Source organism: Oncorhynchus gorbuscha, unplaced genomic scaffold, assembly GCF_021184085.1.
Source record: "Oncorhynchus gorbuscha isolate QuinsamMale2020 ecotype Even-year unplaced genomic scaffold, OgorEven_v1.0 Un_scaffold_3528, whole genome shotgun sequence".
Taxonomy (NCBI): domain Eukaryota; kingdom Metazoa; phylum Chordata; class Actinopteri; order Salmoniformes; family Salmonidae; genus Oncorhynchus; species Oncorhynchus gorbuscha.
Window position 1 is genome coordinate 26,524 of NW_025747744.1, and position 20,938 is coordinate 47,461.

Below are 20,938 nucleotides of genomic sequence, written 5' to 3' on the forward strand. Positions count from 1 at the left end.
TACTATTGACTAGAGCCCTATGGAACCCTATTTGTGCACTACTATTGACTAGAGCCTTATGGCACTATTCCCCTATATATAGTGCACTACTTTAGACCAGAGTCCTATGGCACCCTATTCCCTATATATAGTGCACTACTTTAGACCAGAGTCCTATGGAACCCTATTCCCTATATATAGTGCACTACTTTAGGAGCCCTATGGAACCTATTCCCTACGTAGTGCACTACTTTAGACCAGAGCACTATGGAACCCTATACCCTACGTAGTGCACTACTTTAGACCAGAGCACTATGGAACCCTATACCCCTACGTAGTGCACTACTTTAGACCAGAGCACTATGGAACCCTATACCCTACGTAGTGCACTACTTTAGACCAGAGCACTATGGAACCCTATACCCTACGTAGTGCACTACTTTAGACCAGAGCACTATGGAACCCTATACCCTACGTAGTGCACTACTTTATACCAGAGCACTATGGAACCCTATACCCTGAACACTAGAGCCCTATGTGTCCTGAACAAAAGTAGTGCACTACGAGGGAAATAGGATGCCATTTGGAAGACAACACTGCCTGAAGGGCCCCTTCTTTTTTTTTGTTTGACTTTTTTTTACAGAGCTCAGGTCTATCGGTTTTCCTATTTTACAGTTGATTTTGGTATCATTCAGTTCAAGTTACTTCTTGTCAACAAAAAAAAAAGCGGAGGTTGAACGGAACCTTAAGCACTTACAAACTTCAAACGTGTTGTATGAATTGGTAACATCATCATATGAAAGGGGAGAAAAACTAGTCTGTAACACATCGTATGTAGTGGATGACTTTGTTCAACAATGTCTCGCTTTGGGGCGTTACTTTCGCAACTACTGGCAGAAATCAAATCTTTATGACTCATCTTTAAAATATGCTATATTTATTTACAACTTCCTGTTCTGATAAACAATGCTCATTTTTGTTTCAATATTTTTATATTTCTTATATTGGAAGATGGGGCACCATCAACAGACTTAATTGTACTGTATGTGCAGAACTTTAACGATGATGAAAATATTGGCGGAGTGTTTATTATTTTCAGATATTTATTTGATAATGAATGAGTTTTACATGCAGAGATGTTTTGAAATGTGCTAATGTTTTGAAATGGCGAGCATAGTGGGTAATGTATTGTGGGTAATGTATTGAAATGGCTGACGTAATGTTTTGAAATGCTGATAGTGGGTAATGTATTGAAATGGCTGACTGGCATAGTGGGTAATGTTTTGAAATGGCTGACTAGCATAGTGGGTAATGTATTGAAATGGCTAACGAGAATAGTGCGTAATGTTTTGAAATGGCTGACGAGCATAGTGGGTAATGTATTGAAATGGCTGACGAGCATAGTGGGTAATGTATTGAAATGGCTGACGAGCATAGTGCGTAATGTTTTGAAATGGCTGACGAGCATAGTGGGTAATGTATTGAAATGGCTGACGAGCATAGTGCGTAATGTTTTGAAATGGCTGACGAGCATAGTGGGTAATGTATTGAAATGACTGACTAGCATAGTGGGTAATGTATTGAAATGGCTGACGAGCATAGTGGGTAATGTATTGAAATGGCTGACGAGCATAGTGCGTAATGTTTTGAAATGGCTGACGAGCATAGTGGGTAATGTATTGAAATGACTGACTAGCATAGTGGGTAATGTATTGAAATGGCTGACGAGCATAGTGGGTAATGTATTGAAATGGCTGACGAGCATAGTGGGTAATGTATTGAAATGGCTGACTAGCATAGTGGGTAATGTATTGAAATGGCTGACTAGCATAGTGGGTAATGTATTGAAATGGCTGACTAACATAGTGGGTAATGTTTCATGGTGTGATTGATGACCGTACATTATGCGTTTGGTTTTAGAAGGAAGTATTGTGCTTGTCGTGTAACTACAATGCCAGAAACTGATTTCTGTTCAAATGATAAGAAGTTGAATATGAAAGTGTTTTACTTTGTTGTTTTTTTCCATTGTCTTTTTTTGTTGTTGCTAATTTTGTGGTTTTGTACTTCCATCAAAAAACATGTTGTGCTTCTTTTTCAGATGTTATGATCAGACACTGGGCCTGAAAATTCAGCTATTGTACATGGGTTCTCTGTTATTCTAGTAAAACTACTTCAAGGAAACGGTATTCTCAAGTCATTTTGTTTTATGTGTACTGTGAAGACGTGGATGTTCCCATTGTTGTGGAGTTGACTATATCAGGGGTTCTGAAACGCTTGGGGACCCCTTTCGTGATCGCAAATTCATCAGGGACCCCCTCAGTAATCAGAACACAACTCAAGTGAGATAAACAATATAAAAATAGCCTACTGTTACTTTTCCTACGTCTGCAGTTCATGGCTGGACGAACCAAGTCTCGGGCCCGGGAAAACATTTGAAAAGCACGATTCTTGGTATCATAGATACAATTTTGCCATTTTTAAAAAGTTAATTTTCTGCAATTCTACACATTTTGCCATGAGGCAGAGAGAACTTTGCAGTTGTAAAGGCCCCGTGCAGTCAAAAACAGGATGTTCCTGTGTTTTATATATATATATTTCCACACTATGAGATTGGAATAATACTGTAAAATGGTGAAAATTATGATAATGCCCTTTTAGTGTAAGAACTGTTTATATCAGCCTGTTTTGGTGGGATGGAGTTTTGACCTGCCTGGTGACATCACCAAGTGGTAAATTAACTAATAGACCAATAAGAAAGAGAGTTCCAAACCTCTCTGCCAATAACAACTCGTTTTCAGTTTTCCTCTCCCCATTCAGACCACTCACAGGCAGTCCTAGCAAAGTTATTGATTGAGAAATTGCTCTAAGAAGCTATTTTTGTTTACCAGTTTAATTGAAACCAATCAACAGTAAGGTGATTGTTTTTAAATTTAACCAGGCAAGTCAGTTAAGAACAAACTCTTATTTACAATGATGGCCTACCCAGGGGCCGAACCCCTAACCCAGATGACGCTGGGCATTCACGGCCAGTTGTCATTCAGCCTGGAATGGAACCAGGGTCTGTAGTGACGCCTCTAGGACTGAGATGGAGTGCCTTAGACCACTGCGCCACTCCGGAGCCCATTGTTACCCAGAAATGATTTGATACTGAAATAAAAATGACTGCTTTGTTGTTGTTGTTGTTTTTGTTTTGTTTTTAAAGCTTAAAATGCATTTATGTTTAAAGACATTGTACTGGTATCCTCAAGAGTAGAACTCACTTATGTCATCATGAAATGCTTTGAGAGGTTAATGGTCATCACCTCTACCTTACCTGACTCCCTAGACCCACTTCAATTTGCTTACCGCCCCCAATAGATCCAGCCCCTCCTGTACTCCCTGTTCACCCATGACTGCATGGCCACGCACAGCTCAACTCAATCACCAAGTTTGCAGACGACACTACAGTGGTAGGCCCGATTACCAATAATGACGAGACAGCCTACAGGGAGGAGGTGAGGGCCCTAGGAGTGTGGTGCCAGGAAAATAACCTCTCACTCAATGTCGACAAAACAAAGGTTTCCTGAATAACTGGGCCTGCTGGGACTGAGAGGAAGCAGAGTGATGGTTAATCTCTGAATAACTGGGCCTGCTGGGATTGGAAAGGAAGCAGAGTGATGGTTAATCTCCTGAATAACTGGGCCTGCTGGGATTGGAAAGGAAGCAGAGTGATGGTTAATCTTTCTTGAATAACTGGGACTGGAGAGGAGGCAGAGTGATGGTTAATCTCCTGAATAACTGGGCCTGCTGGGACTGGAGAGGAGGCAGGATGGTGAATCAGGGCCTGCTGTGATTGTGATGGTTAATCTCCTGAATAACTGGGCCTGCTGGGACTGGAGAGGAGGCAGAGTGATGGTTAATCTCCTGAATAACTGGGCCTGCTGTGATTGAAGAGGAGGCAGAGTGATGGTTAATCTCCTGAATAACTGGGCCTGCTGGGACTGGAGAGGAAGCAGAGAGGTTAATCTTTCTTGAATAACTGGGACTGAGTGATGGTTAATCTCCTGAATAACTGGGACTGGATGGTTAATCTCCTGAATAACTGGGACTGGAGAGGCTGGGAGGCAGAGTGATGGTTAATCTCCTGAATAACTGGGACCAGCTGGGGACTGGAGAGGAGGCAGAGATGGTTAATCAATAACTGGGACTGGAGAGGAGGCAGAGTGATGGTTAATCTCCTGAATAACTGGGCCTGCTGGGACTGGAGAGGAGGCAGAGTGATGGTTAATCTCCTGAATAACTGGGCCTGCTGGGACAGAGTGGAGAGTAACTGGGACTGGCAGAGTGATGGTTAATCTCCTGAATAACTGGGCCTGCTGGGACTGGAGAGGAGGCAGAGTGATGGTTAATCTCCTGAATAACTGGGGACTGGAGAGGAGGCAGAGTGATGGTTAATCTCTGAATAACTGGGCCTGATGGGACTGGAGAGAGGCAGAGTGATGGTTAATCTCCTGAATAACTGGGCCTGCTGGGACTGGAGAGGAGGCAGAGTGATGGTTAATCTCTGAATAACTGGGCCTGCTGGGACTGGAAAGGAGGCAGAGTGATGGTTAATCTCCTGAATAACTGGGCCTGCTGGGGTTGTGCATACAGTGCATTCTTCTGAAAATATTGCCTTTTTCCACATATTGTTACGGCAGTCTTATTCTAAAATGGATTAAATCATTTTTTCCACCCTCATCAACTACACACAATACCCCATAATGACATCACAATACCCCATAATGACATCACAATACCCAATAATGACATCACAATACCCAATAATGACATCACAATACCCAATAATGACATCACAATACCCAATAATGACAAAGAAAAACAGTGATGAGCTTGGAGGGTACCAAATTTACCTTCCAAGCTCATCATAGCTCGGGCCTTGGGTCTGAACCCCGCCCTGTGCAACTCGGTCCTGGACTTCCTGACGGGTCGCCCCCCATGGGGTTATGGTTCAACTCATACACTTCACTGATCCTCAACACAGGGGCCACACAAGGATGTATACTCCTGTGGCCACAACAGACGACACAACAGTGGTAGGCTTGATTACCAACAATGACGAGACGGCCTACAGGGAGGAGGTGAGGGCCCTGGAAAGTGGTGCCAGGAAATAACCTCTCTCAATGTCAACATAAAGAAAGAGCTGATCGTGGACTTCAGTGGAGAGGTGGAAATCTTCAAGTTCCTCTGCTTACATATCACTGACAATCTGAAATGGTTCACCCCACACAGACAGGCGTAACAGTGCCTTTTCAGCCTCTGAGCTTTGCCCCTAAGACCCTCATAAACTTTTACAGATGCCATTGACAATATCCTGTCGGGCTGTATCACTGCCTGGTACGGCAACTGCATGGACCACAAAGGCAGGGCTCTCCAGAGGTGGTGAGGTCTGCTCAACGTATCACCGGGGTTACACTACCTGCCCTCCAGGACACCAACAGCACCCGATGTTACAGGAAGGCCAAGAAGACCATCAAGGACATCAACCACCCGAGCCACTGCCTGTTCACCCCGCTATCATCCAGAAGGTGAGGTCAGTACAGGTGCATCAAAGCTGGGACCGAGAGACTGAAAAACGGCTTCTATCTCAAGGCCATCAGACTGTTAAATAGTCACCACTAGCCGGCCCCCGCCCAGTACCGCCTGCCCTGAACTTAGCCACTGTCACTAGCCGGCCCCCGCCCAGTACCGCCCGCCCTGAACTTAGCCACTGTCACTAGCTGCCACAAGTTACTCAACCCTGCACCTTAGAGCTCTGGGAAGAGTCTTGGTGGTTCCAAACTTCTTTCATTTCAGAATGATGGATGCCACTGTTCTTGGGGACCTTCAATGCTGCAGACATTTTTGGTACCCTTCCCCAGATCTGTGCCTCGACACAATCCTGTCTCGGAACTCTACAGACAATTCTTTCGACTTCATGACTTGGTTTTTGCTCTGACATACACTGTCAACTGTGGGACCTTATATAGACAGGCCTTTTCAAATCATGCCCAATCAAGTGAATTTACCACAGGTGGACTCCAATCAAGTTGTAGAAACATCTCAAGGATGATAGATGGAAACATGGATTTACCTGAGCTCAATTTCGAGTCTCATTCCAAAGCGTCTGATTACTTAAAATATAAATCAGCGATTTCAGTATTTTTATTTTAATACATTTGTAAAAAATAAAAAAAAATACATGTTTTTCGCTTTGTCAGTATGGGGTATTGTGTGTAGATTGATAAAACTATTTAATCAGGTTTAGAATAAGGCTGTAACGTAACAAAATGTGCAAAAAGTCAAAGGGTCTGAATACTTTCTGAATGCACTCGACATACTAGTCAAAACACGTATTCTTCAGATATACTACATATTCTATCCATATACTGTCCAGAATGTCTATACATCCCATCACACACATTTATACAGTGGGGCAAAAAAAAGTATTTCGTCAGCCACCAATTGTGCAAGTTCTCCCACTTAAAAAGATGAGAGAGGCCTGTAGTTTTCATTATAGGTACACTTCAACTATGACAGACAAAATGAGAAAAGAAAATCACTTTGTAGGATTTTTAATGAATTTATTTGCAAATTATGGTGGAAAATAAGTATTTGGTCAATATATATACAACCGTTCAAAAGTTTGGGGTCACTTAGAAATGTTCTTGTTTTTTGAAAGAAAAGCACATGTTTTGTCCTTTAAAATAACATCAAATTGACCAGAAAAACAGTGTAGACATTGTTCATGTTGTAAATTACTATTGTAGCTGGAAACGGCAGATTTAAAAAAAAAAAATGAATATCTACATAGGCGTACAGAAACCCATTATCAGCAACCATCACTCCTGTATTCCAATGGCACTTTGTTAGCTAATACAAGTTTATAATTTTAAAGGCTAATTATGTTAGCACAGCTGAAAACTGTTGTTCTGATTAAAGAAGCAATAAAACTGGCCTTTGGGCTAGTTGAGTATGTGGAGCATCAGCATTTCTGTGTTCGATTAAAGGCTCAAAATGGCCAGAAACAAAGAACTGTCTTCTGAAACTTCGTCAGTCTATTCTTGTGCTTGTTCTGAGAAATGATAGCTATTCCATGCGAGAAATTGCCAAGAAACTGAAGATCTCGTACAACTCTGTGTACTACTCCCTTCACAGAACAGCTTAAACTTGGCCTTCTAGGCAGAGTTGCAAAGAAAAAGCCACATCTCAGACTGGCCAATAAAAATAAAAGATAAAGATGGGCAAAGAACACAGACACTGGACAGAAGGCCAGCATCCCGGAGTCGCCTCCTCACTGTTGACGTTGAGATTGGACAGAGGAACTCTGCCTAGAAGGCCAGCATCCCAGAATCGCCTCTTCACTGTTGATGTTGAGACTGGTGTTTTGCAGGTACTATTTAATGAAGCTGCCAGTTGAGGACTTGTGGGCGTCTGTTTCTCAAACTAGACACTCTAATGTACTTGTCCTCTTTGCTCTTCCTAATATTTCTAAATTTCTTAATTCCATTTTTTACTCATTAGATTTGTGTGTATTGTTGAAATGTTTTATATATTACTACACTGTTGGAGCATTTTGTCCTTTATACAAAGTGTTCTGTTTGGGGCAATTCAATGCAACCACTCAATATTTTCAAGCATTGTGGTGGCTGCATCATGTTATGGGTGTGCTTGTAGTCGTTAAGGACTGGGGAGTTTTCAGGATACAAATAATCTGAATGGAGCTAAGCACAGGCAAAATCCTGGAGTAAAACCTGGTTCAGTATACTTTCCAACTTAAACTGCGAGATTAATTCACCTTTCAGCAAGACAACAACCTGAAACACAAGGTCAATCTACACTGGAGTTACTTATCAAGAAGACAGTGAATGTTCCTGAGTGGCTGAGTTACAGTTTTGACTTAAATCTACTTGAGAATCTGTGGCAAGACCTGAAAATGGTTGTCTAGCAATGATCAACAACCAATTTGACAGAGCTTGAAGAATTTCTTTAAAGATTGATGGGTAAATGTTTACAGAATCCAGGAGTGGAAAGCTCTTCGAGAATTACCCAGAAAGACTCACATCTGTAATCGTTGCCAAAGGTGCTTCTACAAAGTATTGACTAAAAGGTGCGAATACTAACTGTATTTAATTTTAAATACATTTGTAAAAATGTCTTAAAAACGTATTTTCACTTTTTCATTATTTTGTGTGTAGATGAGTGAGAGAGAAAAAAATAACTATTGAATCCATTTTGAATTCAGGCCGTAACACAACAAAATGTGAATAAGTCAAAGGGTATGAATACTTTCTGAAGGCACTGCAGGTATTACAGACTGGGTCAGGGAGAGGTGCACGTCCTGGTAATCCGTCTGGCCCTGCAGCCTTACTCTCGATGGTACAGCTGTAGAGCCTTCTACGGGTCCGGGCTATGAATACTTTCTGAAGGCACTGCAGTTAACTTAATCAACATGGTTTATGATACATTTAGTGTAGCAATCCCACTTTAATATGATGTAATTCAGATTTTATTAGGCTGCTTTTTTACAGCCCTCTTTTACATGCCGTTCCTGTTACTCACAGAGGTTTGACGACACCAGCTATCCTAATGCTGGAATAGAAACCGTGATGCGACAAAGAGAAAGGTTTGAGGCGGGGTTGGTTGATATAAGGTATCCCTTCCCTTTAGACCTTAGGGTGGGCCAACTCGGGTTAGGCTTTCCCTCGGTTTAGGCCTTCCTCGGGTTAGGACTTCCTCGGGTTAGGCCTTCTCGCGTTAGGCCTTCCTTCAGGTTAGGCCTTCCTCGGGTTAGGCTTTCCTCGGGTTAGCCTTCCTCGGGTTAGGCCTTCCTTCAGGTTAGGCCTTCCTCGGGTTAGGCCTTCTATTTGGGTTAGGCCTTCCTCGGGTTAGGCTTTCCTTCGGGTTAGGCCTTCCCTCGGGTTAGGCTTTCCTCGGTTAGGCCTTCTATTTGGGTTAGGCCTTCCTCGGGTTAGGCCTTCCTCGGGTTAGGCCTTCCTTCGGGTTAGGCCTTCCTCGGGTTAGGCCTTCCTTCGGGTTAGGCTTTCCTCGGGTTAGGCCTTCCTTCGGGTTAGGCCTTCCCTCGGGTTAGGCCTTCCTCGGGTTAGGCCTTCCTCGGGTTAGGCTTTCCTCGGGTTAGGCCTTTCTTCGGGTTAGGCCTTCCTCGGGTTAGGCCTTCCTTCGAGTTAGGCCTTCCTCGGGTTAGGCTTTCCTCGGGATGGACCTTCCCGTCAGTGTACCTGTGCTGGGTGTTACCTCCACTGGATCTACCTGCCATGCGTTGTTTGTAACTGCCCTGATTATTTCCGTTGCTGGGTGTCTGAGATCAAAGTCTTCAGGCCATAAAGGGGTGCTGGCTGTGCTGTGTTGGCATAGCTCACTGTCCTCCTGTTTCCTGGTTCACAGTACTGTCTCTTTTATTTCTCTTGGACGGACTGGACAGGACAGACAATTGAACAGTGGCTGGGGACTGAACTGTCTACAGGACCAGGGAGAGCTTTCTAATGACCTCTACAGCCATATAACCTCTACAGGTAAGACATGGGCTGCTATAGTGGGTGGTTTGAACCGTATTTGTCTTAACTTAATGGGATTTAAATGGGATTTGATTCTTAATGGGATTTAAATGGGATTTGATTCTTAATGGGATTTAAATGGGATTTGATTCTTAATGAGATTTAAATGGGATTCGGATTCTATTGAATCATTTGATTTCATATGAGACAGTAAAACCTAAACTTAAATTCAATTTATTGGAGCAGGAATCACAAGGCCTTAACCATCAGCTGTCACAATGTGTCAATATTGTTTTACTGTAAAAGGAGTGGTCTTGGCTGACATGGCAGCCATTTTGTACCACTGATATATTGTCTGTATCCAAAATGTCACACTATTCCAGGATAGTGCAATACATTTTGACCAGGGTCAATAGGGCTCTGGTCAAATGTAGTGCACTTCGTAGTGCACTTCGTAGTGCACTTTCTACACAATATGGTTTCATATACACCTGTGTTTTTTCTCTCTAAATCTATAGATTGAGACGAGACATTTTTTAATCATGGTGGTTTTGAGGAAGGTAAGATACCTATTGCTTGTATGATTAGTAACAGATCTATCCTCAACATTGTCTTTGACAGAAAATACCACAGACTGAATTTAAACATTATTTCGGAGAGTAGTTAAAAGGATTTGAAGCAATGTCTTTCATAGCATGTCTGTGTAGGTGAATTTCCATAGTTTTATCTCAGTATGGAGTCCAGTATTCTTAGTATTGAATATGTCCATCCCCCCTCACCCCCCAGGGTGAATGGGTGTGGGTAGACTCCGGGCAGGGAGTGGCCATCGGAGCTGAGGTCAAGCTGACCGACACTGGAAAGCTGCAGCTCTTCGATGATGAAGGAAAGGTACTGTACCTAGTTACCTGTCCAATACCTACCTGTACCTCCTAACTGTCTACTGGAAGGTACCTAGTTACCTGTCCAATACCTACCTGTACCTCCTAACTGTCTACTGGAAGGTACCTAGTTACCTGTCCAATACCTACCTGTACCTCCTAACTGTTTACTGGAAGGTACCTAGTTACCTGTCCAATACCTACCTGTACCTCCTAACTGTCTACTGGAAGGTACTGTACCTAGTTACCTGTCCAATACCTACCTGTACCTCCTAACTGTCTACTGGAAGGTACCTAGTTACCTGTCCAATACCTACCTGTACCTCTAACTGTCTACTGGAAGGTACCTAGTTACCTGTCCAATACCTACCTGTACCTCCTAACTGTCTACTGGAAGGTACCTAGTTACCTGTCAATACCTACCTGTACCTCCTAACTGTCTACTGAAGGTACCTAGTTACCTGTCCAATACCTACCTGTACCTCCTAACTGTCTACTGGAAGGTACCTAGTTACCTGTCCAATACCTACCTGTGTACCTCCTAACTGTCTACTGGAAGGTACCTAGTTACCTGTCAATACCTACCTGTACCTTCTAACTGTCTACTGGAAGGTACTGTACCTAGTTACCTGTCCAATACCTAGTTACCTGTCCAATACCTACCTGTACCTCCTAACTGTCTACTGGAAGGTACTGTACCTGAGTTACCTGTCCAATACCTACCTGTACCTCCTAACTGTCTACTGGAAGGTACTGTACCTAGTTACCTGTCCAATACCTACCTGTACCTCCTAACTGTCTACTGGAAGGTACTGTACCTAGTTACCTGTCCAATACCTACCTGTACCTCCTAACTGTCTACTGGAAGGTACTGTACCTAGTTACCTGTCCAATACCTACCTGTACCTCCTAACTGTCTACTGGAAGGTACCTAGTTACCTGTCCAATACCTACCTGTACCCCTAACTGTCTACTGGGAAGGTACTGTACCTAGTTACCTGTCCAATACCTACCTGTACCTCCTAAATTTCTACTGGAAGGTACTGTACCTAGTTACCTGTCCAATACCTACCTGTACCTCCTAACTGTCTACTGGAAGGTACTGTACCTAGTTACCTGTCCAATACCTACCTGTACCTCCTAACTGTCTACTGGAAGGTACTGTACCTAGTTACCTGTCCAATACCTACCTGTACCTCCTAACTGTCTACTGGAAGGTACCTAGTTACCTGTCCAATACCTACCTGTACCCCTAACTGTCTAATGGAAGGTACTGTACCTGTCCTGTACACCTGAATGTTTTTGTGAAATATTGTAATGTGTAATGTCCTCTTTTTGTGCGTGTTTCAGTTGACTCTTTTGCCTTGAACCACTCCACAAAATAACTTCCCATGAGGACATTTATTTAGTCTTTTTTGGTTATTTGAAGTGAAATGAAGAGTTGGATGTTTTTTTTGTTTTTTTGTCTGTGAAATCTTTGGCCTCAGAATGAAATATTTCTCCTGATATTGTGATATATTGTGATAGTGTCATTGATCGTTGCAGGAGCATGAGATCAACAAGAAGAAAGAGGATGGTTTCCGGCCCATGCACCCTACGTCTGTTAACGGAGTGGATCGACATGATCAGACTGGGAGACCTCAACGAGGCCGGGCTCCTCAGGAACCTCCTGGTCCGACACAAGGATGGGATCATCTACGTTAGTATATTACATACATATATTGTGGTGTACTATGTAAATTATTTAGTCCCTATTCATATCATTGTATCTGTAATCCACCCTACTAAGTTCTTAAAACAATCATTGCCCCCAGCTGGAAATAGCATGTGCAAAATGGTACAAATTATGCCTTTGTTGATAACAACTCATAAGGAAGTTGCAGAGATGTGAGGTAGAGTCAGGTAGAACCAGGTAGAGTCAGGTAGAGTTCGGTTAAACCAGGTAGAGTCGGGTAGAACTGAGTAGAGTCTGGTAGAACCAGATAGAGTCTGGTAGAGTCTCGTAGGAGTCATGTAGAGTCTGGTAGAACTGGGTAGAGTCTGGCAGAACCAGGAGAACCAGGTAGAGTCTGAGTAGAGTTCGGTTAAACCAGGCAGAGTCAGGTAGAGTCAGGTAGAGTCGGGTAGAGTCTGGAGAGTTTGGTTAAACCAGATAGAGTCAGGTAGAGTTCGGTTAAACCAGGCAGAGTCAGGGTAGAGTCTGGGCTAGAACCAGGTAGAGTCTGGTAGAACCGGTAGAACCGGGTAGAACCGGAGGAGTCAGGTAGAGTCTGGTAGAACTATGTGGAGTCTGGTAGAACCAGGTAGAGTCGGGTAGAGTCTGTAAGAACCAGGTAGAGTCTGGTAGAACCAGATAGAGTCTGGCAGAACCAGGTAGAGTCTGGTAGAACCAGGTAGACTCATGTAGAGTCTGGTAGGGTCATGTAGAGTTGTGTAGAGTCTGGTAGAACCAGGTAGAGTCAGGTAGAGTCTGGTAGAACCAGGCAGAGTCTGGTAGAACCAGATAGAGTCTGGTAGAACCAGGTAGAGTCTGGTAGAACCAGGTAGAGTCATGTAGAGTCTGGTAGGGTCATGTAGAGTTGTGTAGAGTCTGGTAGAACCAGGTAGAGTCGGGTAGAGTCTGGTAGAACCAGGCAGAGTCTGGCAGAGTCTGGTAGAGTTTGGTTAAACCAGGTAGAGTCAGGTAGAGTCTGGTAGAACCGGTAGAGTCTGATAGAACCGGGTAGAGTCTGGTAGAACCGGTAGAGTCTGGTAGAACCGGGTAGAGTCTGGTAGAGTCAGGTAGAACCACATATATTTTTATTGACAGACCACTGATCATAAGTGATCAAACATTATGCAAAGACTCAACGGTCATCTTCTTGGTTAAAAAGAACCCCATTCACAATAGATGATATATAACTAGTCTGTTCATGATGACTGGTGGTTTACGCTCTAATGGAGACTCAGCACAGTATTCCTCTCTGACTGAAGTGAATGCTCTGTCTGTGACAGATAGATAGACTTTGCCCTGTAGTTAGGATAATCACACTGGTGTTTGTCTCCATAGAGACCCATGTTCCTCTTATGTGTTGAATGAGAACGTCTCCGGTGTTGCCCTGCCAGCACCTAAACCACTGTTTGTCTGCTTGCTTTCATGAATCAGGACTTGTTATAGAAATATAGACAACAGGGGACGATGTTTGGTTTGATATTTTATATGTGGCTTTCCTAACCTTTATAGATAGTAGGTTTTAGTATCGTAACTGAGTAAAAAAAAGAAGACACAATGCAAATGTTTTTATTTCAATTATTAAATCATTTTCTTACTTTACCGTAATAACAAACACAAAAACAAACTATTTTCAAGCAAGACTTTTGCTAGGACTGTCTGGGAGTGGTCTTGAGTGGGAAGGGGGGAAACTAGTTGTTATTGGCAGAGAGGTTTGGAACTGTCGATATTATTGGTCAATGAGTCAATTTACTGCCTGGTGACGTCGCCATGGATACTCCCGAGACTCCACTCATGCAGACCTGCTGATTAGAAGGTCAGTGTAGATTGTATTTTCAACCAGCAACTGTCAGGAAATAACACTGATTAAAAAAATAAAAATAAATGCTGTGGTACAATATGAGATAAAACACAGATAAATAATACTAACTGAATTCTGACTGCACTAGGCCTTTAAATGTCAAACCATTGGTTGTCTGGTTGTCATGGTATCTGGACAGTAAATCATGAACACTTCCTTGACTGAGTAGCCTCTCTGCGCTGTGTCCTGTCTGGAGGAGGTTGTATAGCCTCTTTCAGGCAAGCGAGACTAAGGGTTATACTGTAGCGTTACTGAATGTTGTTTTAATGGAATGGTGTTGTTGGACACACACTCTTTTCATCAGTAGTGCCACGTTCTGACGGATAACGTCTCTCTCATTCTCACACAATAACAGACACTCACACACACGCTCACATCACCCATCTCAGTACCACTGCGTGTGTGACAGCCACAACGTTCTCTGTGTTGTTTCTAGACTTACACAGGCTCCATTCTGGTGGCAGTGAACCCGTACCAGCTGCTGCCTCTCTATACTACAGAGCAGGTGCATCTGTATACGGACCGCCGGCTGGGAGAGCTGCCGCCACACGTTCGCCATCGCAGACAGCTGCTTCTTCAACATGAGACGCAACAAGAAGGACCAGTGCTGTCATCAGGTCGGAGAGGGGGGAGAGGGAGGGAGGGAGGAGGGGAGAGAGAGGGAGGGAGGGGGGAGGGAGGGAGGAGAGAGAGGGAGCGAGGGAGGGAGAGGGAGGGAGGGAGAGGAGGGAGGGAGGGAGGGGGGAAGAGGGAGGGAGGGGAGGGAGGGGAGGGAGGGAGGGAGGGAGGGAGGGAGGGAGGAGGGAGGGAGGGGAGGGAGGGAGGGAGGGGAGGGAGGGAGGGAGGAGGGTGGGAGGGAGGGGGAGAGAGAGGTGAGGAGGGAGGGGGACGAGGAGGGAGGGAGGGAGGGAGGGGGAGGGGGGGGGAGGGCCAAGAGGCTGTACTACATAAACTGTTCAACGTCTAGATTTGGTGGGGGTTGTGTCAACTCACTTGATTTCAACGTGAAATCAATAACAAAAACACGTAACATGTCATTGGGTTCAAAGGTCAACCAGTGGCGGTTTTAGCAGGTCGGTCATGTTGGGGGGACAACAACAAAGAAGGATCCAAAGCCCCTGCACATTTACATTTAAGTCATTTAGCAGACGCTCTTCACCAATGTAAACACTAAACAACAGACTCTGTAACGGTGACAAACTGTCAGTGTCCCAACAGAACTGCCTCACTCAAGAAAACAGTCTGTGTCTGTATGCAGCTTTATTAACTCAATGATATATATATATATATATGTGTTTACATGGTTTGCAAACTGATATGTGACACGTATGCCAAAATAACATGCAATAAAGCCCCCCCCCACACCCCAAAAAATACATATTTATAATCTGCCCCACCTTCCCTGAATTTTTTAAAATTGTACCTTTATTTAACCTTTATTTAACCTTTATTTAACCTTTATTTAACCAGGTAGTTGAGAATGACGGGTCGCCACTGAAGACAACATTGGCTTTTTAATAAAAAATAAAAAATATGCTGATTCAAAACGTCATCATATTGATTTTCTTTTGGTGGGCAATCAAAGTGGAAACAACTTTTTTGATTCAACACGTTTTTGTTTGTTGCCCCTGTGTGTTTGGGGGGGGCTAGATTTGAGAAATCCAGGACCATACACCATGATAAAATCAACTAGAAGAGTTAGACTGTAATAGCCTTTAAAACAACAACGTTCCCCTGTGTGTTTCAGTGGCGAGTCTGAGCTGGAAAGACCGAGAGCACCAAGTTGATGCTGCAGTTCCTAGCTGCTGTCAGCGGACAGCACTCCTGGATAGAACAGCAGATTCTGGAGGCTAACCCTATACTGGAGGGTAAAGGCTTTGGGGCTGGCGTAAAGAGCATTTCATTTGATTTGATTTGATTCATGCTTCATCAGGCTTGGATCTTCTTGCACCAGAATAATCAATGAATGTGATTTCAATCTGTTCTCCCTGTGGACATGTGGTCCCTTTCATAATGACATTTTTATTTTATTCACTACCTTACAAACATATTTTAACTTCTGCTTATTCTTTCAGCCTTTGGTAATGCCAAAACCATCCGCAATGACAATTCCAGTCGTTTTGGGAAGTACATAGACATTAACTTCACTAAGGGCGGGGCCATCGAAGGGGCTAAGATAGAGCAGTACCTCTTGGAGAAGTCTCGTCTGCAGACAGGTAGGATTTATATCCATACATACATTTACATCCATGAGAGAATGTCAATAAATATGTGTTACAATTAAACAGGGGTGTGACAGTTAAAGGGGTGTGACAATTAAAGGGGGTGTTACAATTAAAGGGGGTGTTACAATTAAACAGGGGTGTGACAATTAAACAGGGGTGTTACAATTAAAGGGGTGTTACAATTAAAGGGGTGTTACAGTTAAAGGGGGTGGGGTTACAGTTAAAGGGGTGTTACAGTTAAAGGGGGTGTTACAGTTAAAGGGGATGTTACAGTTAAAGGGGTGTTACAGTTAAAGGGGTGTTACAGTTAAAGGGGGTGTTACAGTTAAAGGTGTTACACTTAAAGGGGTGTTACAGTTAAAGGGGGTGTTACAGTTAAAGGGGGTTACAGTTAAAGTTACAGTTAAAGGGGTGTTACAGTTAAAGGGGGTGTTACAGTTAAAGGGGTGTTTGTTTGTCAGGCCCCTGAGGAGAGGAACTACCACATCTTCTACTGTATGTTGATGGGGATGCCAGCTGAACAGAAGAAGATCCTGTCTCTAGGCAACGCTCCGAGTACAACTACCTCACCATGGTAACAACACAGACATATTCACAGAGTGGACAAAACATTATGAACACCTGCTCTTTCCATGACACAGACTGACCAGGTGAATCCAGGCGAAAGCTATGATCCCTTATTGATGTCACTTGTTAAATCCACTTCAATCAGTGTAGATGAAGGGGAGGAGACATGTTAAAGAAGGATTTTAAAATTGTGAGGCAATTGAGACATGAACTGTGTGTGTGCCATTCAGAGGGTGAACGGGCAAGACAAAATATTTAAGTGTCTTTGAACGAGGTATGGTAGTAGGTGCCAGGCACTGGTTGGTGTCAAGAACTGCAACGCTGCTGGGTTTTCCCACACTCAACAGTTTCCCGTGTATCAAGAATGGTCCACCACCCAAAGGACATCCAGCCAACTTGACACAACTGTGGGAAGCATTGGAGTCTACATGGGACAAGCACAATATTAGGGAAGGTGTTCTTAATGTTTCGTATACTCAGTGTATATGCTAATAGTTTGTATTTACATGTATTGTGTTTATGGACCTGATTGTCTCTACTACCAACACCTGGGATAGTGCGCGCTAACCAAGGTCGCCAGGTGCACGGTGTTTCCTCCGACACATTGGTGCGGCTGGCTTCCGGGTTGGATGCGCGCTGTGTTAAAGAAGCAGTGCGGCTTGGTTGGGTTGTGTATCGGAGGACGCATGACTTTCAACCTTCGTCTCTCCCGAGCCCGTACGGGAGTTATAGCGATGAGACAAGATAGTAGCTACTAAAACAATTGGATACCACCGAAATTGGGGAGAAAAAGGGGGGTAAAATTCACACCAAAAAAAACAAAATAACGATGAAATAAAAATGAACAGTGCTTCTGTATGAGTTGTGAACGGATAATTGTTCGTTGATGTAAATGGAGACCAGATCCAAAATGCATCAGTATCATCCTCGTTCTGAGCCTGGTTGTTGTCCTTCTGCGTTGTCAGGGTAACTGCACCAGTTGCGATGGGCGTGATGACATTAAGGAGTACGCCCACTTCCGCTCGGCCATGAAGATCCTGATGTTTTCTGAGAATGACTCCTGGGAGATCAACAAACTGCTGGCCGCCATGCTGCACCTGGGAAACGTCCACTTTGAAGGTCGGGATCAGGGAGGAGAGGAGAGGTTTATATCTATGAAGGTCAGGATCAGGGAGGAGAGGAGAGGTTTATATGTCTGAAGATCATGATCAGGGAGGAGAGGAGAGGTTTATATGTCTGAAGATCATGATCAGGGAGGAGAGGAGAGGTTTATATGTCTGAAGGTCAGGATCAGGGAGGAGAGGAGAGGTTTATATGTCTGAAGGTCAGGATCAGGGAGGAGAGGAGAGGTTTATATCTATGAAGGTCAGGATCAGGGAGGAGAGGAGAGGTTTATATCTATGAAGGTCAGGATCAGGGAGGAGAGGAGAGGTTTATAGGTCTGAAGGTCAGGATCAGGGAGGAGAGGAGAGGTTTATAGGTCTGAAGGTCAGGATCAGGGAGGAGAGGAGAGGTTTATATGTCTGAAGGTCGGGATCAGGGAGGAGAGGAGAGGTTTATATGTCTGAAGGTCAGGATCAGAGAGGAGAGGTTTATACCCTCAGGGAGGGTTTTATAATTTTGCTCTATTCACCCTATCCTTGCATCTCTCTCCCTAGGATTGGGACTTTACCCCAACCCCTCTCTCCTGGTCTAGGACTGGGACTTTACCCCAACCCCTCTCTCCTGGTCTAGGTCTGGGACTTACCCCAACCCCTCTCTCCTGGTCTAGGACTGGGACTTTACCCCAACCCCTCTCTCCTGGTCTAGGACTGGGACTTTACCCCAACCCCTCTCTCCTGGTCTAGGACTGGGACTTTACCCCAACCCCTCTCTCCTGGTCTAGGTCTGGGACTTTACCCCAACCCCTCTCTCCTGGTCTAGGACTGGGACTTTACCCCAACCCCCTCTCTCCTGGTCTAGGTCTGGGACTTTACCCCAACCCCTCTCTCCTGGTCTAGGACTGGGACTTTACCCCAACCCCTCTCTCCTGGTCTAGGATTGGGACTTTACCCCAACCCCTCTCTCCTGGTCTAGGACTGGGACTTTACCCTAACCCTCTCTCCTGGTCTAGGTCTGGGACTTTACCCCAACCCCTCTCTCCTGGTCTAGGATTGGGACTTTACCCTTAACCCCTCTCTCCTGGTCTAGTATTGGGACTTTACCCCAACACCTCTCTCCTGGTCTAGGACTGGGACTTTACCCTTAACCCCTCTCTCCTAGTCTAGGTCTGGGACTTTACCCCAGCCCCTCTCTCCTGGTCTAGGACTGGGACTTTACCCCAACCCCTCTCTCCTGGTCTAGGATTGGGACTTTACCCTTAACCCCTCATCTCTTCTTGGACCTACTACTATAATAAGGTTTAGAAGGAGGTGATAAAAACAGGAGGTGGGGAATCACGGAAAGACAAGTTGAGATAGAGCCGTGGTTTGGGGCTGTTGGAGAGGAAGTCATTTTTTTGCATGTCAAATGCATTTTTTGCATGTCAAATCCATTGGTCTGTTGAAGTACCTGCTGTAACTGACTTCCGTATCTTTGATCCTTCCAGCCACCATTTTGAATAATCTGGAGAGCTGTGACGTCATGACGTCACATCATTTCAACATGGCAGTCAAACTTCTGGAGGTGAGCCTGTCACTATCCTCAATCCCAGCCTGTCACTAGCCTCAATCCCAGCCTGTCACTAGCCTCAATCCCAGCCTGTCACTAGCCTCAATCCCAGCCTGTCACTAGCCTCAATCCCAGCCTGTCACTAGCCTCAATCCCAGCCTGTCACTAGCCTCAATCACAGCCCGTCACTAGCCTCAATCCCAGCCTGTCACTAGCCTCAATCCCAGCCTGTCACTATCCTCAATCCCAGCCTGTCACTAGCCTCAATCCCAGCCTGTCACTAGCCTCAATCCCAGCCTGTCACTAGCCTCAATCCCAGCCTGTCACTAGCCTCAATCACAGCCTGTCACTAGCCTCAATCCCAGCCTGTCACTAGCCTCAATCCCAGCCTGTCACTAGCCTCAATCCCAGCCTGTCACTAGCCTCAATCCCAGCCTGTCACTAGCCTCAGTCCCAGCCTGTCACTAGCCTCAATCCCAGCCTGTCACTAGCCTCAATCCCAGCCGGTCACTAGCCTCAATCCCAGCCTGTCACTAGCCTCAATCCCAGCCTGTCACTAGCCTCAATCCCAGCCTGTCACTAGCCTCAATCCCAGCCTGTTACGGGCCTCAGTCCCAGCCTGTCACTAGCCTCAATCCCAGCCTGTCACTAGCCTCAATACCAGCCTGTCACTAGTCTCAATCCCAGCCTGTCACTAGCCTCAATCCCAGCCTGTCACTAGCCTCAATCACAGCCTGTCACTAGCCTCAATCACAGCCTGTCACTAGCCTCAATCCCAGCCTGTCACTAGCCTCAATCCCAGCCTTTCACTAGCCTCAATCCCAGCCTGTCACTAGCCTCAATCCCAGCCTGTCACGCGCCTCAATCTCAGCCTGTCGCTAGCCTCAATCCCAGCCTGTCACTAGCCTCAATCCCAGCCTGTCACTAGCCTCAATCCCAGCCTGTCACTAGCCTCAATCCCAGCCTGTCTCTAGCCTCAATCCCAGCCTGTCATTAGCCTCAATCCCAGCCTGTCACTAGCCTCAATCCCAGCATGTCACTAGCCTCAATCCCAGCATGTCACTAGCCTCAATCCCAGCATGTCACTATCCTCAATCCCAACCTGTCACTAGCCTCAATCCCAGCCTGTCACTAGACTCAATCCCAGCATGTCACTAGCCTCAATCCCTGCTTTTGGTTCTCAGGAATACGATAGGTTACACAAGAATATGGTGTGATATCTGTTAGCTCCAGACTAACATGTCACTGACCTCTGTAATGTCCCTCTCTGTGTGTGGTTCAGGTGGACCCCAAGGCCCTGGAGAAGAGTCTGACCCAGCGTTCCTTCATGACCTCCAGGGAGAGTGTGACCAAACCTCTCACCTCAGCCCAGGCCATGGACGGCAAAGACGCATTTGTCAAGGTGAGACTGGTACCACTTCTTGTCTTGCCAAGACAGCACAAACTGATCTGGGACCAGGCTAGGTAATGAACATAGGAGTTGGCAAGACTGCACAAACAGATCTGGGACCAGGCTAGGTAATGACCATAGAGTT

General features: G+C 44.9%; 1 pseudogene; it reads left to right on the forward strand.

Annotated features, from left to right (window-relative positions):
• The first annotated feature begins 10,030 nt into the window (after positions 1–10,030).
• Positions 10,031–20,805, forward strand: LOC124027846 (annotated as a pseudogene).
• Positions 20,806–20,938: the final 133 nt, after the last annotated feature.